Raw genomic sequence first — 14,752 nt, 5'->3', positions numbered from 1 at the left:
ATTGGTTTGGGAGGAGGTGGTCAAAAGGGATTGAAGGAGGGTGTAGGTGAAGTGTCGCTGGAGAAAACATAGGGGTGCCCGTTCCCAGACCCCTAACACCCATGCCAACAATATCATGACTAGGAATTATCTCAGGGGGGAGGGGCCCAGGACACTGTCCACAGCAGGGGAATAACACGCAGTGACTATATTGGTCGGGTACTATAAATTTGCACCATCTTCCCTAGGTGACTGTGTGTGATATCTGTCTCCTCAGGGTAACATAGGTGGAAAGGGAAGATTTGCTGCAAGCATTGGGGTACAGGCCTGGCCCTAATGGTGCTAGACTGTGTTCCACAATGATGCCTGCTCATTTAATAGCAGAGTGGCAGGGAAAAGTGTCCTACTGTGGCGGAAGAAATAAGGCTGCCCTCCCCAGAAACTTTCTGCAAAGGATTGCAGAGTACCTACATGAAAGTTTCACGGAGATATCCACGGAGGATTCTCTAAACATCCCTGTGCACATAAATAGTCTGTTCCAAGGGTAACCCTCTGCTGAAGTGTACCAACACCCAGGAAACCCATCCCCACAAAAACACAAACTCCTTTTTTCTCACAAATAAGAAGCTGGACTGGGGACATAACCACAGAAATGCAATTTGCTATACACACTCACCAGATGTACCTTCCCCGGCATCTTGGTCAGTAATGCTGTCCTGTGTCTGGCTGGGCTGCTCTGGGGTAATGAACAGGTCCTGGCTCTTCGAGAGAATGGATATCCCACTCTTCTGCCCCCTGTTCTTCTCCTCCACAAAGTCCTCCTCATTTATCGTGGACTAGGATTCTTTGGTGGTATCAATGCTGCGTGGTGACACAGTGGTGGGGTCACCGCCAAGAATCTCATGCAGCTCCTCATAAAATTGGCATGTCTTTGGTGACAAGCCAGAACGACTGTTTGCCTGCCTGGTTTTCTGATGTGCCTGCCTCGGCTCTTTGATTTTAACACGGCACTGCTGCGTGTCCCTGTTGTGGCCCTTCTCCACCATACTATGCAATATCTTCTCGTAGATATCTAAATTTCTTTTTCTGGCTTGGAGCTGAGCTGGAACAGACTCTTCACCCCACAGGTTGATTGAGATCCAAGACCTCAGGTCGACTCCATGCTGGAGCATGTTTGGAGCATGCAGTTGGCGTGAGCAGTTCAGCGACAAACTCTCTCCACGCTGACCAAACAGGAAATGGAAATTCAAAATTTCCTGGGGCTTCAGGGGAGGGGCTGTTTCCTGTGCACATGGCAGTGGTGTAGCAGAGTGCGAATGTCCAGAGCGATCACAACAGAGCATTATGGGATACCTCCCGGAGGCCAATCATGTCAATTTACAATGCGCTCTGCCTATATTGATGCTCACTCAACCCATAGAATATGACTTCAGCGCTACGCCACTTGCAGAGGTGGTTTTATTAAGTCGAATTTTACCGCGATTTAGGTCAGCGGAATGATATGCCAGTGGAGACGCATGCTTTATGTGGTTGATGTAAGCTGCATTCTGTCGACCTACATTGTCAGTATAGACCAGACTTCTGTTTTACACATTGCTTCAAAATTAGTTGCTTGACATTAGATTTGCTCTTCAATTTTAAAACAGTACGTTTAGTAATTTCAGGGCATTTTGAAAGTTTAAAATGTTTAATATGCTCTAATTCTTAAACTACATAATGGATCTTGCTCCTTCTCCCTTTCTTCTCTTGATGCTGTAGATATCGGGTAACTGTCACAATGAATTATTTCTAAAGAGTTTAACATGGAGCTCACTAAGGTGGCTCAGGTATTGGTAATGCAAAGCAGAACCTTTCATCTCTAGGTCACTGGTTCAAATCCAGTCTAGATTAGTAATGACTGAAAGTTGTTGCCACTGGACAGCTATTCTTAAATTTGTGAAAACTAGTTGAAGATCTATTAAGTTCTTTGTATCACCATAATAGAAAACACGATCTGCACCGGCATTGTTGTTGGCAGTATGAAAAGCCAAGAATGGCTATTGAGTGAATTATTCTCTCTGCAGCAGAGTTGATGCTTTTAGGTATGATTTGAGAAACTTTTCAAGCTATCCTTTGCTGCCTGTACTGTACTTATTCTTTGTTTTGTGGATTTCAGCCTGCTTTCAGTCACTAGCCTCAAATTAATCAAAAAAAATTAATTAGTACATTTTCTTAAGTTTTGAAAACTGAAAATTCACACTAGTATTACATGGTCATAATGATCCATAAGCTGTATCTTGTGACTGATTAATATGCCACTTGAATCATTTTGATCTTCCAGTGAGGCGTGTTTAGTGTTACAAATGTAAACTCTGAAATTTTTATAAACAGTGTTTGGGGTTTCTTTGTTTTTTTGTGGGTTTTTTGTTTTTTGTTTTTTTGGCTCATTAAAAGTGACTGAATTCAGACTTCATCTAAATTTGAAATTGATAATTGTTTGAATTTAGTAGTAGTAAGAAAACAGGGTAGGCGATAGGGTGTAACTAATAATTGTATCTTACAAATACATGGCTGCTGTTAGTGCTAGCTATCTCTTGGGGTGACGAAGGAATTGTCTTTTTTAGTTCTGTGCTAAGGAGGCACCGGGCATTTTCCTGGTGGCAGATACATAAATGCCTGTTGTGAATAGGCATCATCTACCCTAACTGAATTGACTTTATCATCACTTCCCCTCCCCATTGTTATGTTTCTCACCCTTGGATGTATATATTTACCTCCTATCTGTGGTTTCCACTTCATGCATCTGGTGAAGTGGGTTGCAGCCCACGAAAGCTTATGCCCACAGAAATTTGTTAGTCTTTAAGGTGCTACAGGAGACTCATTACAAATGCCTGTGTAGTCGCAATCTGCATGAATGAAAATATGAAGGTACTTCATGTAAATAATTAAAAATGTGTTTTTTTTAATAACACAAGTTTTGATACAAGGCAACTAATTCTAAATTCAGACTGATGCTCCTTCTTTATACCTAAAGCAATGAGACTAGATGCCAAAATTAAATCCAAGATGTTTAAATTACACAAGTAAAAACTAACATCTTAACCCAAATACATTACATTACAAACATCAATTAACACCCAAACCATGTCTCAAAATTCAATTTTGGAAAATAACTTGCTTTAGATGTTTTGTGCCAAGCTTTGGTATGAGTACAGTCCTTGACAATGATCACAGCACTGATTAAAACCTCAACTATCAATACACCAGTACTTTTAGCAGACCTGTAATATGGGGAGAAAGTAAACTTGTCTTAGAGAAATAAGAGTCACAAACCTCGCTCAGATTCTCTGGATGAGACTGTAGCATTCCTAGCTGGACTAGGTCAGGTTCCACTTACCCCATAAAAGTTCAGTGCTAATTTTCCTAATCCTGCAAATGTGTGTGTTTGGGGTGGATATAGCTGGTTTCTATACACACAAGAAAATAGTCATGTTTTGTTTCTGTAAGTCACAAGTTTTATATTAAATTTTCATAAAGCAGCTTCCTCCAAAAACATGACATGAGTATTCAAAATGCAAACCTGTGCAGAACCAATATAAAGTAATATGACTTTGTTCCAACGGCTTCCGTAAGCCTCCAATAGCCATCTTATGGTCAGACTTGAACACCATGTAGGGACAATCACGTTCTCAGAGTGGAAAAGCTATATACCAGTTAAACATAGGTAAGTCTTATCGGTCACAGTAACAGTTCATTTTCCCACTAGTGTATTGTGTGTTTCCACTAGACGTGGCAGTATTTTCCTTCTATACTGTCTGCAAAGTCAGCTTTCCTACTTATCCTGCTGCTTGCTTTTACAATCATGCTTCCTCTACACAGCTTCCCTTTAAGCAACATTTTCCTTCCTTCCTCCAGCAAATTAAACACTCTGGGGAAGGCACAATAACTGTCTGCCTTTTAATTATTAATCAGAATCAACCTCCCATCCCAACAATGAACTTCACTTTGATGAACCTCTCTTTATTTTGCAGGATTGGATTTATTTAGGTACTTTAAAACTTAATTTTACCAATCTGCTATTTAGATACACCAAAACTGAACCAAAAGTTAGTAATGGTTTTCCTCCAGCAGGTCCATACTGTTTGGATCTTGCTCAGTGCCTTGCAAGGCATCTACAGTATAGCTTTGCAGAGGTAGAACATTCAAATAACTCAATTTTTAGGTAAGTCATTGTGCTTTGTTTGCATTGCAGGATATTTCCTCGCTGTCTTGCAACATTGGCATGGAGAGTGACAGAATAATCTCTGGTTTAGGCTGTTTAGAATCATCTATTAAAAACCTTGCAGTTAATTTGACATCTGAATAGCTGTTCGCTGTGGCCCTGCTGCCAGGAATGGCACCCTAACTGGGGAAAGTTGCACAGGTGATTTTCCTTTTTACCTCTGCCAATCCCTGAATGTTATTTACTTACTAGTGTGAGATGACTTCACTTCCCACCACATCCACAATTTGGAAGGTTATTTTAATAATGCGACTTCGATTTTACAAGAGTCCACCCCAAAGTCAGTGTGCACGGAAAATGTTCTGGTGTGGTTGCAGGAGAGAGATTAGTGTGTTAATGAAGTTCTACTGAATCTAGTCCATGCCTTTGTTTGGAGGTTCACCACTGAATGATGGAGAGGATTTAGAACATGGTATTTATAGATCTCGCTGTCGTGTGTGTTTTCCTTATTCTGTCCGCTGCCTGTCAGTTTTGCATGTTCTTATCTTCATGGGTTAAGCTTTGTTTTATTGTTGCTTCATGTACCATAAGACTGAGGTTTATTTTCCCAAAGAGGACTCTTTATTTCTTATGCACCAGAGCATGCTAGGGGCAGAGCTAATGACATGGCAGCCTGACTGTTTAAGATGGCTCTGGCACTGTTAGTAGTGACTCATGTTCCTGAGTATGGCCCAGTTAGAACAGACTGATTTTTCTTTTCATGCACATGTACTCTTTTCCATGGATGGAATTTGACTTTTGTTTTTGGAGAAAGGAGCCAAAAGAGGAGCAAATCCATTAAGATGGAAGTTGGTCTCCCATGCTAAATCCTCTGGATTACTTTGCTTCTGTGGGGAGGGGATATTTGAGAGACTCAGCTGCCATGACTCTAAGCCTTCTCCAAGACAGATTTTTATTCCCTCATCTGGGGGAAAAGCTGGTGCTCTAGGATCTCCTTTTGCTCATGCCATACTCTCTCCTTGAAATTTTTCTTTTATCTAAGAGCAGTGCTTGTCAAAGCCTTCTCTACAGGCTTCTTAGAATTCAGTTAAGGATTTCCTTGCACCCCTGAGATATCCTTGAAGGAGTTGGCTGTTATCCATATGAAGATTGATTTTAGAAAGGGAGTATAGAAAGCTCCTTGAGGATGAAAGACAATCAGCGAAGAGTTTTGTATTCCTGCTCATAAGCACAGATACTGCTGATCGGCACCCTTACACTTACATTGGATTAAATCTTCCTCCTCTACTCCCCTCTGACTAATTCATACCAACCCTTTTCACACAGAATCCAAGTACATTAGCAGTGCCTGCCTCTGGAAATGATGGTTGCTGCCTTACTTCAGAAGTTATGCATGCCAAAGCCCCAGGGGAGGAGAGCAAATCACACACACCCGCCACCTCCTCCTTCCTTTGTAACTGATTTCCTAACAGATTTTCACTTGCGGTAGGCATTGAACTTGGCATCATCTTTGCTGAAAGAGGCATCTCTGCATACCAAGCGCCTTGAGACGAGTCATTATTATCTGTCCAACTCAAGCTGTTTTCAGTATCTAGTAGGAGTCAAATGTCCAGCCAAGTGGGGAACATACAGCCCTGTTGCTATTTTTAATCAAAGTAATGGTATGCACAAGTGCCATTAACCTATGGGATGGAGGCTTTCATCTCCAAACAGAAGTCCTGCTCCAGCTGTCGGCTCTCCACAGAATCCAGTTCATTGCTCCTGTAGAGAGTAGTGAAGAGTTAAAGGTATGCTTGTCTGTGTGGGAACTGTCACCATCTTGTCAGAGGAACAGGTCCTCAGCTCTGCACAAACTACTTGGTAATGGACAAAACATTGTATCAGAACAGTCTTTTACCCAAGGCATCCTGAATAAAATATAAGATAGAAGCTCCTCTCCTTTGCCAGGCTCACTCTTTCTCCCTTACCCATAAGGAGAGCTGGGTAGTGATAGGATGAGACTCTAGAGGTTGTGTGGGGAGGCAAATTTCTGTTACATTATGTTGTCGTTTTATTTGATTAGATCCTGGCTCAACCGACATGTCTGTCTATTAGTGTATTTTTAAAAATTGTCAAGGGCACCAGAACATTGGAAAGGTAGCCTCCTACTGTAGGTTAGCAATAATTCAAATAAATAAGCAAATAGTTTAAGGATTAATACAAAATTAAGATTGTTTAGTATGACTTTACAAACTCAGATACTATGATGATAGGGATGGTGTATGTTAATACAGTGATAGGATGCTATTTCTCTAAGAGCAAGGCAAGATGAGGATTCTATCTTCAGGGTATAAAATAGGTTATTGGACAGAAATCAGCCTTGAGGAAGGCTCTAGAAAAGGAAAGACCTTCAAGCACCGCAGAAAGGGGCTTAATTAAAAAAAAATTGTGAGGTACGATTAGTGCTCGATTAGTTTGTTTTTATGGCTAAGAAACTCAGATTTAATATTGAATCCTTTCAGTCTTTGCAATTTAATCTCTAAGCTCTGGGATCTAGATGACTCTACAGCATAAGATTCTAGATACATAACTGTACCCTGAAACTGAAGGACCACCTTGAACCTGCCAGTCAAGCACAACAGCCAGCCACTGAAACAGATATACAAAGTTTGCTGGAAACAATCTCTTTTTTTGTCCCTTCAAATTGTACTCATCCTGTTTAAACTAAGTTATCTGCTCAATCAATATCATTCCTACTGGTGTCTGTACTGCTGCCCTCTGCTGGATGGAATCAGATTTACTGAAGTATTTGTGCATTGTGACGTTTCCCTCTCTAGGGACTGTCATTAAAAGACAATGTAGTCCCTAATTCTTGTATGGAGATTCGAGTGATGGAGGTCCATGTTTTATGGATTGTATTCCTGAGCTCTATGTACCTTGTACTCCGTGTGTATGGTTTAGGTGGCAGTCATGATGCTCATTTTTGAACCCATAGATTCTCTGCACTCCCAGAATTTTTCTCAGAATTGGTTTGGGTTGTTTTGTTTTAAAAGCTCATCAGCTTCAGATGAAGTGGGTGTGTGGGGCAGGGGAAAATCTATACAGTCCTCATGTCCACATGTAGGTTTGCTTTGGCGTCTTCTCTCCCAAATGCTGTTGCTGGGTCTGCAGTAAAGAATTTAGATTTCCAAATCTGAACCTTTCTGCCTTCCAAATCCAGTCTTCCATCACAGAAACAGGAGGTGTTTCCTTTAAGTGATGTATTTGAGCTACGCTGTGCCCTGCAGTTCATACCCACCATCCTGGCTTTTCATCATGCATGGGTGTGGTGCAGAAATCATCAATCTTGTACCACAACTTCCTGTGTCCCCTGTCTGCCTGTTCCTTTTCTACCCACTCCCTTCCAGAAAGTTGCCTGCTTTTTCTCCATCACCAGAAGAGCTGAAAAGTTGGAAGTAGCACAAAGTGTTCTAAAATTCGCTCATCTATGAGCAATTTATTTACATATGGGTTCAAGTGGTTGGGAACATTTTTTACATTTGGATGTTGATAATCTAGTATTCACCAAAACATGCTAGAGAGTGACTCTGAGTTTTAAAAAAAAATCCATACGGTCACTTTTCTTGGATATGCAGTGGTGTTGTCACCATGTCAGTGCCATATCAGAGAGACAAAGTGGGTGAGGTAATATTTTTTTTTTTTGACCAGCTTCTGTTGGTGAGAGAGACAAGCTTTTGAGCTACTCAGAGCTCTTCTTCAGGTCTGGGAAAGGTACTAAGAGTGTCACAGCAAAATACAAGATTCCTAAGGCTGACACAGATGGCTAATTGTCTGAACTTCATGCCTGTTGTGTTGAGACATCTTTTGATGACTAGGGTGAAATGGGTTTGGTGATCTCAGCCCAATTGGGACACCATAATTCTATGCAATTCTCAGCACAGATTGATAAGTATATGGCAGGGCTAGCTGAAGTTGCTGCAGGGTAGAACTGAAGAATGCTCATAGAGCTGAGGGTGGCAAGAGAGACGCTTGTACAACATTTGCCTGCCTTATGCCAGGCTCTAAATTTCTAAATTTCACAGTACATATTATTGATCTTCAGAAGGTATATATGTGCAGTATAATCAGGTTTTTTGTTTTTTCTTTTGTCACTGACAAGATACAATTGCAGCTGTTTTTACCAGCTCTCCTTTTTGGTTTTCCTGGGTCACAGTCACCCCTTGGTTCTGACAGAGGTATACACTGATCTTGAATTTCTTATATATGTATGAAAATCACATTCCATGTGGTTCCTGTTAGCCAGTTAAACTGCTGTTTTGAGGTTCTTTTGGCATCTAGACTACCATTATGTAACCTCTCATTACCTGTTGCCATGCTGCTGACCTGGAATAATTGGAGTTTTTTTCAGGATGCTGGTAGAAAATTCAATCCTCAAAGTATTTAGATTATCATGTTGCTGGAGTCACAATAGGTTATCCACAGCTTCTAGTCTCTATGCCTTTTGCATTCTTTTCTTAGGGTCAGAACAATTCTTCATTCATTAGTGTTCAATAGAGTATTTTAAAAACTCTCTTCTGCCCCACAAGCAGTACCCTCCCAATGGTATATCATACTGGCTCAACAGAAATGTGACTAATCTGTATCCTGTATCTTGTTCCAAAGCTGGTGAGGTCTGCTGTTCAGGAAATACTGATCTTCAACTGGAGTGGTAGGTGGGTGCTCCCAAAAGAACAGATTCCATTTTTGTCATATGAAGGTGTCCATTGTAGCCATTTTTAGAGCCCTCCTCCATTAAACCAGAGCCGTCACTAAATTATAGAATAGCTGTGGAGGAATTCTAGAAATGTCTACCTGGTAGGATCTCCTAGGGTGGTGTCTAAGCACTGTGTTTTAGTGGTTCTACCTCTGAAATAAAGTCGTAGGACATCCAAGTGCATTTGTATTCAGAAGCACCCAGCTATCCCGCCATGGCCCACCCGATTCAGTAGTGAAGATAAGCATTTTTGTATCTCTGCTTAATATGATGCGAAGTGATTTTAGACTGATCTCAAAAGGGGTGTGTTGCACACTTAGAGAATCAGCCCTTCTGGTAAGGAATAAGACTGATGAAAGCTACAGTTCTGTCTTTAGGGATACCTCTGTCAGGATGATGAGAGATTAGTGGGATAGCAGAGCTGAAAGGTTCCATGCCAGTTGATCGGAAAGAAGACCTGAAATAGCAGCATTGCAGGTAGTGGTGAAGGAGCTGGGGAAGCACCCCTTATCTTTGGGGGAATAAAAATCTGAGACCAAAGAGGGGGATGATGCCCCAGGAAGTTGAGCAGAAACTGGCAACTGACCAAGCCACATCCACTTCAATGGATGAAGTCCATCAGGCATGGAGGGGAGTTAGGATGTAAAGACTGATTGAATATAAACTATAAACTTTAATCTCAGAACAGCAGACAGGTAATAGAGGTGCTTCATGCTATGTACTCTGTACCTTAATTTATACAACTGTAAAATGGGATTATTGGTGCTTTAACCCCATTTGAAAAATGCTTTTGCTGAAGAATGCTATGCAAGTCTCTCTTGTTAATACTTTCATTGCATTAGTTGGGATGTTGGGATTTTCCCCTGCTCCCAGGTATCAATCTCATGAGGATTTGGGGCAATAGGCAGGGATTCCTCCTGTCAGACTGCAAATGATCCTTTTGGCATCTTGATTCTTATACTTTGTAAGCTTGTTTCATATAGGGGAATATTGATCACTTCACCTTATTGGAACATAATGTATGTTGCCTGCCCCACTCCAAAGATCAGTTTGGTTGGGCATTCCCTCTCTCTGTTCTGACGTTGCACACTCGTCCCCCTTTCCCCCAATCCCTGCAAGAGGCATTTCCTTCTTTGAAAAGGGAAATTTCTCCGCTGTTGTGCTATTGATGCAACATACCCTGTGGTGCTTTGAAGTCTTGGGACAATGCCAGGACGTGAGGCCCATAAAGAACAAGTGGTGGTCCACTTTTAATTGCCCAAGGTGAGGATTTCTGCTCTCAGAATAAATAGAACTCAGTATCATTGTATTCTGTGAAGCTGCACTTGGTGTGTGAAATGACAGATATCAGGTCATTTTGGATGGGCTCTTTTCTTTCCTCCTGAAGCTGGTCTTGTGTTATACCAGCTTTCTGCATCTCCAACTATTCCCATGTGATCTTATAAGGAAAGGAAAAATGAACAGATGCATCATATCCATCTAGCTTCTTTCTCATTCTTCCATGAAGGAATAAACACTGCCATTGGGCAGCCCTGTATTGTGAGCATCTGTGATTCATTGAAACTGATTAAAATGAACCCTGAATTAAAATATTCATAACTTCAGTGACTAAGCTAAGCAATTCTGCCTTGCTGCAGAAAGCTGAAGGGAATCCTGACTCACCACACAGCCTTTTGGTGCATTCTTATTCTAATCACACTGTAGAAGGTGAAGTAGGCTGTCCATTTGCCTTTGTCCCCACTTAGGGCATGTCTACATATAAGTGCAGCACGTCAGGTGAAGACACACAGAAAACCTCGCACCCCCACGAGCAGTTAAGCTCTCCCCCACCAACATAGCACTGTACACACTAGCACTTGATGTAATTTATGTCGCTCAAGGAGGTGAAATATTTACACCGTGAGCTTCATAAATTTTGCTGATGTAAGTGGCCTGAGGTGCACTCTTGGTGTAGGAACTTCTTCTATGGTCACAGGATAACTAGGTTTGGAAAGATTAGACTTTTATCAGTCAGTTTCAGTGAACATCGATTTCATGGTACACACATGAACCAACAAAAAATATTTCCATCAGTAATAATCAAAATTTAGGCAAGTAAGAAGAATGCTTCTTGAGAACTTATTAGAGATTATAATTAAATAACTGTGTGAAAACCTCATTATTTCATGTAATTGAAAATGTAAGTCGATAAAAATCAGGAAAAATGTTTAAAAATAAACATAGATATTATCTGTCAAAATTATGAAAAAATAAAAATTGAATTCTGCCAAGGATAATGCAGTAGGAAGCTGCAAAATAGCATATTTTTTCCAGGGAGCTAATAATTGCTACAGTGAATCTAGACAACATCTCAATCCATTTATCAGACCCTTGCAGTGCTTATCTCAAGGCAACTGACACAATGAATTATAAAATCATAGAAGTACAGAAAAGTAAGACTGGATGGGACCTCAAGAGGTCATCTAGTCCAGCCCCTGGCATTGAGATGGCATCAGGTATACCTAAACCAACCCTGATGAACAGTGTAAAAACCTATATCCAAGGAATCTTTGTATTAACTGACCGAAACCCCTCCCTGCAGCCATTTTTGCAGTCATCAGCTCATATGTTCTCTTTCCTCTTGGGGCATTTATTTTAAATAATTTGTTTGGGTCAGTTTTCTTGAGGTGCAGTCTTCTTGTGAGCAGTTAATATGCACTGTTTTTCTTTAGGAAGAGCAGGTTCTCATTTGGGCAGGTTAATTCATATATGGGCTGTACCTCTCCCACCTGTATTCCACCTAGGAGAATATATTCTGAGGAGGCAGATGGAAACCAAAATGAGTCAGCCCCCCATTTCCTGCTTACCCAATAACTTTTGGTGAGTTTATTAGGTGACAAATGTCCAGATTTAATGTCCAGTATGTTTTCCTGAATGCTAAATTTTATGGAACTGAGACAGATTTAAATAACATCTTAAAACATACTGTGCATGATGCTGATGTTCTGCTTTCTTTTAGATGTGGAGGGGAAGCAACAAACATTGCAGCTGCATCTTTGGGCCTCCTATCTCCCCATTTCTTATCTGCATAACATGTGGCAAAAATAAGTTGGTTTTTTTATAGCTCTAGTTAGAGTAGTCCATTCTGAATTTTGTTTTACAGCCTGATGGCTGGCTTTGCTCTCCAATCCAAAAGGCCTAGTAAACAGTAAACTGTTAAAAAAGGCCTGTCAGTGAGCTTGTATTGTATATTCTGCAGAGAGGGCCATTTCTTTTATTTAATCTGTAATAAATAAAACAATCCCGGCATTAAAAAGAGCTTGGAATAACAATAAAAAAAACAATTGGTTGGCTTATATAAAGGATCCTAGCTTACTGAGAAATTAAGTTCCGTGCAGTGTCTCAGGCTGATGCCTGTAAAGATCAAAGATGCAGAGCATTCCAGTCTTGTGGCTTTAACTTTTTTCTCTGGTTATGAAATCACAAGAACCTCAGAAGGGATGAATATTGATTGAGAGAAAAAATGTTTGTTCTAGCTAACCCTTTCCCAGTCACTTGCATGATCAAACTCCAAAGCACACATCACCGCCAAGACCTCTTCCAATTTGCTAAATTGGACCTAGAGCCAGGGTGGGAATGAGTTTTGCAGGCAACCTATTCTCTTACCATTTGCACATCTGTTCAAATGTTTATGCAATTTTGAAATTAACATTCTGTGGTGACTGTAGGGAGGAAACGCCACCTGGAATCCTTCATTGTGTGTTTGAGTTTTGTTGGTTTCTTTTGTCCTGGCATGAGCAGGAGATCCTGAGCATACTTGCAACCATGAGTCAGTGACAACCTCTTGCTATTGTTGTAAATAGAAACGTGATCCCTGTTCCTGCATGCACTTCACATGCTTTGTCTTTCTCTCCCAACACTTCAGTGTGCTAGCCAAGGAATGTGCAGAGCTTCTGAGTCAGCAATCAACTGCCTCGAGACAAAACATGCAGGATACTGTCGGCTTGCAGAAAAGCCAGAGACACATACTTATACCCTGGAAACCTGGCAAATACTTCTGCCTGTCCTTGCCTTGGCTCCTGTAGTCCATATGATCTCTGGCTTGTTGCCCACAGATTTCAGGGGCTCCATTTCTTTGCATTAAGAATGTCAAATTGAATTGTGGGAGGTGGATGGAAATCAGCGAAGCTACATACAGAAAGAACAGCTGAATTTCCCCCTTTAAGAATAAGTGGCTGAAACATAACCCTTTGTAAATTGGAGTGTGAGGTGGAGTCCTGTGTTTTTTCCCTCCCCTACAAAGAATAGTTATACCCCACTTTGGTTAAAATGTATACAATGAGACAAACCTACAAAAGATCATAGCTTGGCAGAGCTTGAACACAAAGCAGTAGATTCCAGGAGCTGAAGCAGTTTGGGGTGTACCCCCAGAGAGACTCCGCTACAGGATCATCCTGCTGCATTTGTCTGGTGAAATAGAAAAACAGAGATAGCACAAAGGGGAAGGAATCCTGTGATGGCTTGGATCCAGGTGCTTTAATAACGTTCAGTAGACTAATGGACTTCTCCACGAAATTGCCACTACCTGCAGGAGATTTATGTCCTTTAATCTATACTACTCATTATTAGGAAGCATTTTTAAGTGATAGGAAGCACAGATGGTATTTAATGCAGGGATCACACTGAGTGTTAGGGTTCTCGAATAATGGTGAGTGACAAGTAGACAACACAAAATAGAAGCTGTACCTTGCAGCTAATTGGGGGGAGAGCTGATAGTTAGAATTACGTAGATATAATAGAAGTAAGCAATCCAACTTGACAAGTATTATGTTGAAGTGCTTTATAGCATGCCTCTGGGGCTAAAAGAGGGGTGACATTGTCTCTTTCAAGGCGTAAAGCACCGTGCCTTCAACTCCTGGAAAAGTACGATAATTGCCTTGAGAGCTATTGCCTGGAGAGTCTTTTCACTGTTGTGAAATATTAAAAATAAGGGAGATAGTCATTTCCATGCCACTTAGTGGATGTTACTGATCTAGTCATAACTGCTGGCACCAATCTAAGAAACAGCTTCATATATGTCCAGTGCACTAAAGCAGTTGCCCTAATGAAGTCTGAGTCTACATGCTGCCATGCTCTGGATTATATAGGTGAAAACTTCTTTTTAACAAAAAATAATGCTGAGTTGTGTAACGGGGTATTGGCCTACTCTACCATTCCTGGCACTGACTATTAACTGTCATGTTCGGATGTGATGTCACATGCCCAGACGAACTGCTGCAAAGTTGTGATCTATCAGGGGCAGAGAGATGAGCTGCAGTGTTTGATTTTGGCTTCCTTTGTGGTGAGAATCTGAAAGTTTTTATCTGAATCCTCAAATTTCTTTTCTACCCTATCTTTCTCTTTCCCCTGCCACCTCCCCAAACAACCCAAAAAACCAAACCAAAACTATTTTCAAGAGTATTATAGGATTGCATTTCCACATTCTGTGCCTGTGCTTTCTGTTTCCTCCTTTTTTACCCATTCTGTGATCAGATGGTAAATAGCACTCTCCTTCCTTGGTATGCAAGAGAATTTTTTTATAGAAATAAAAGATAATGTACTTTTTTTTTTCTTCCAGCAAAAACTGCAAAGGTACCTTTAATGAGTGCATATAAAATGCTGTATCCACTAAAGGAAAGCATTAACTGTGAGAATAATACAGCATCCAAATCACTCTATCATATCTAGTTCCCAAAAGCAATTAAAGTCAGAAGAATACCCACAGGGAGGCTAGACAGGGCAAAGTGAATGCCCTGGTATGATGGAGCAGGTATATTGGAGGATATTGGATATTGGTATATCTTTTTCATTCTAATCGTACT

General features: G+C 40.9%; 1 protein-coding gene across 16 annotated transcripts in view; it reads left to right on the top strand.

Annotated features, from left to right (window-relative positions):
* Positions 1 to 14,752, top strand: part of MICAL3 (microtubule associated monooxygenase, calponin and LIM domain containing 3) — a 252,360-nt gene that overhangs the window by 87,856 nt on the left and 149,752 nt on the right. The window contains exon 1 of one of the 16 annotated variants that reach the window (XM_067536314.1): positions 14,515 to 14,700. The exons of the other annotated variants lie outside the window; for them this stretch is intronic. The gene's annotated coding sequence lies outside the window, so the exon portion shown is untranslated. Of the gene's footprint in view, positions 1 to 14,514; positions 14,701 to 14,752 lie in introns of those variants that run through there. 16 annotated transcript variants of the gene reach the window in all.

The sequence above is a fragment of the Emydura macquarii genome, unplaced genomic scaffold (genome assembly GCF_026122565.2).
Source record: "Emydura macquarii macquarii isolate MOO-44397 ecotype Brisbane River unplaced genomic scaffold, CSIRO-AGI_Emac_v2 contig_3530, whole genome shotgun sequence".
Taxonomy (NCBI): domain Eukaryota; kingdom Metazoa; phylum Chordata; order Testudines; family Chelidae; genus Emydura; species Emydura macquarii.
Note: the sequence above shows the minus strand (reverse complement) of the source record. Positions and strands in the feature narration are given on the sequence as shown.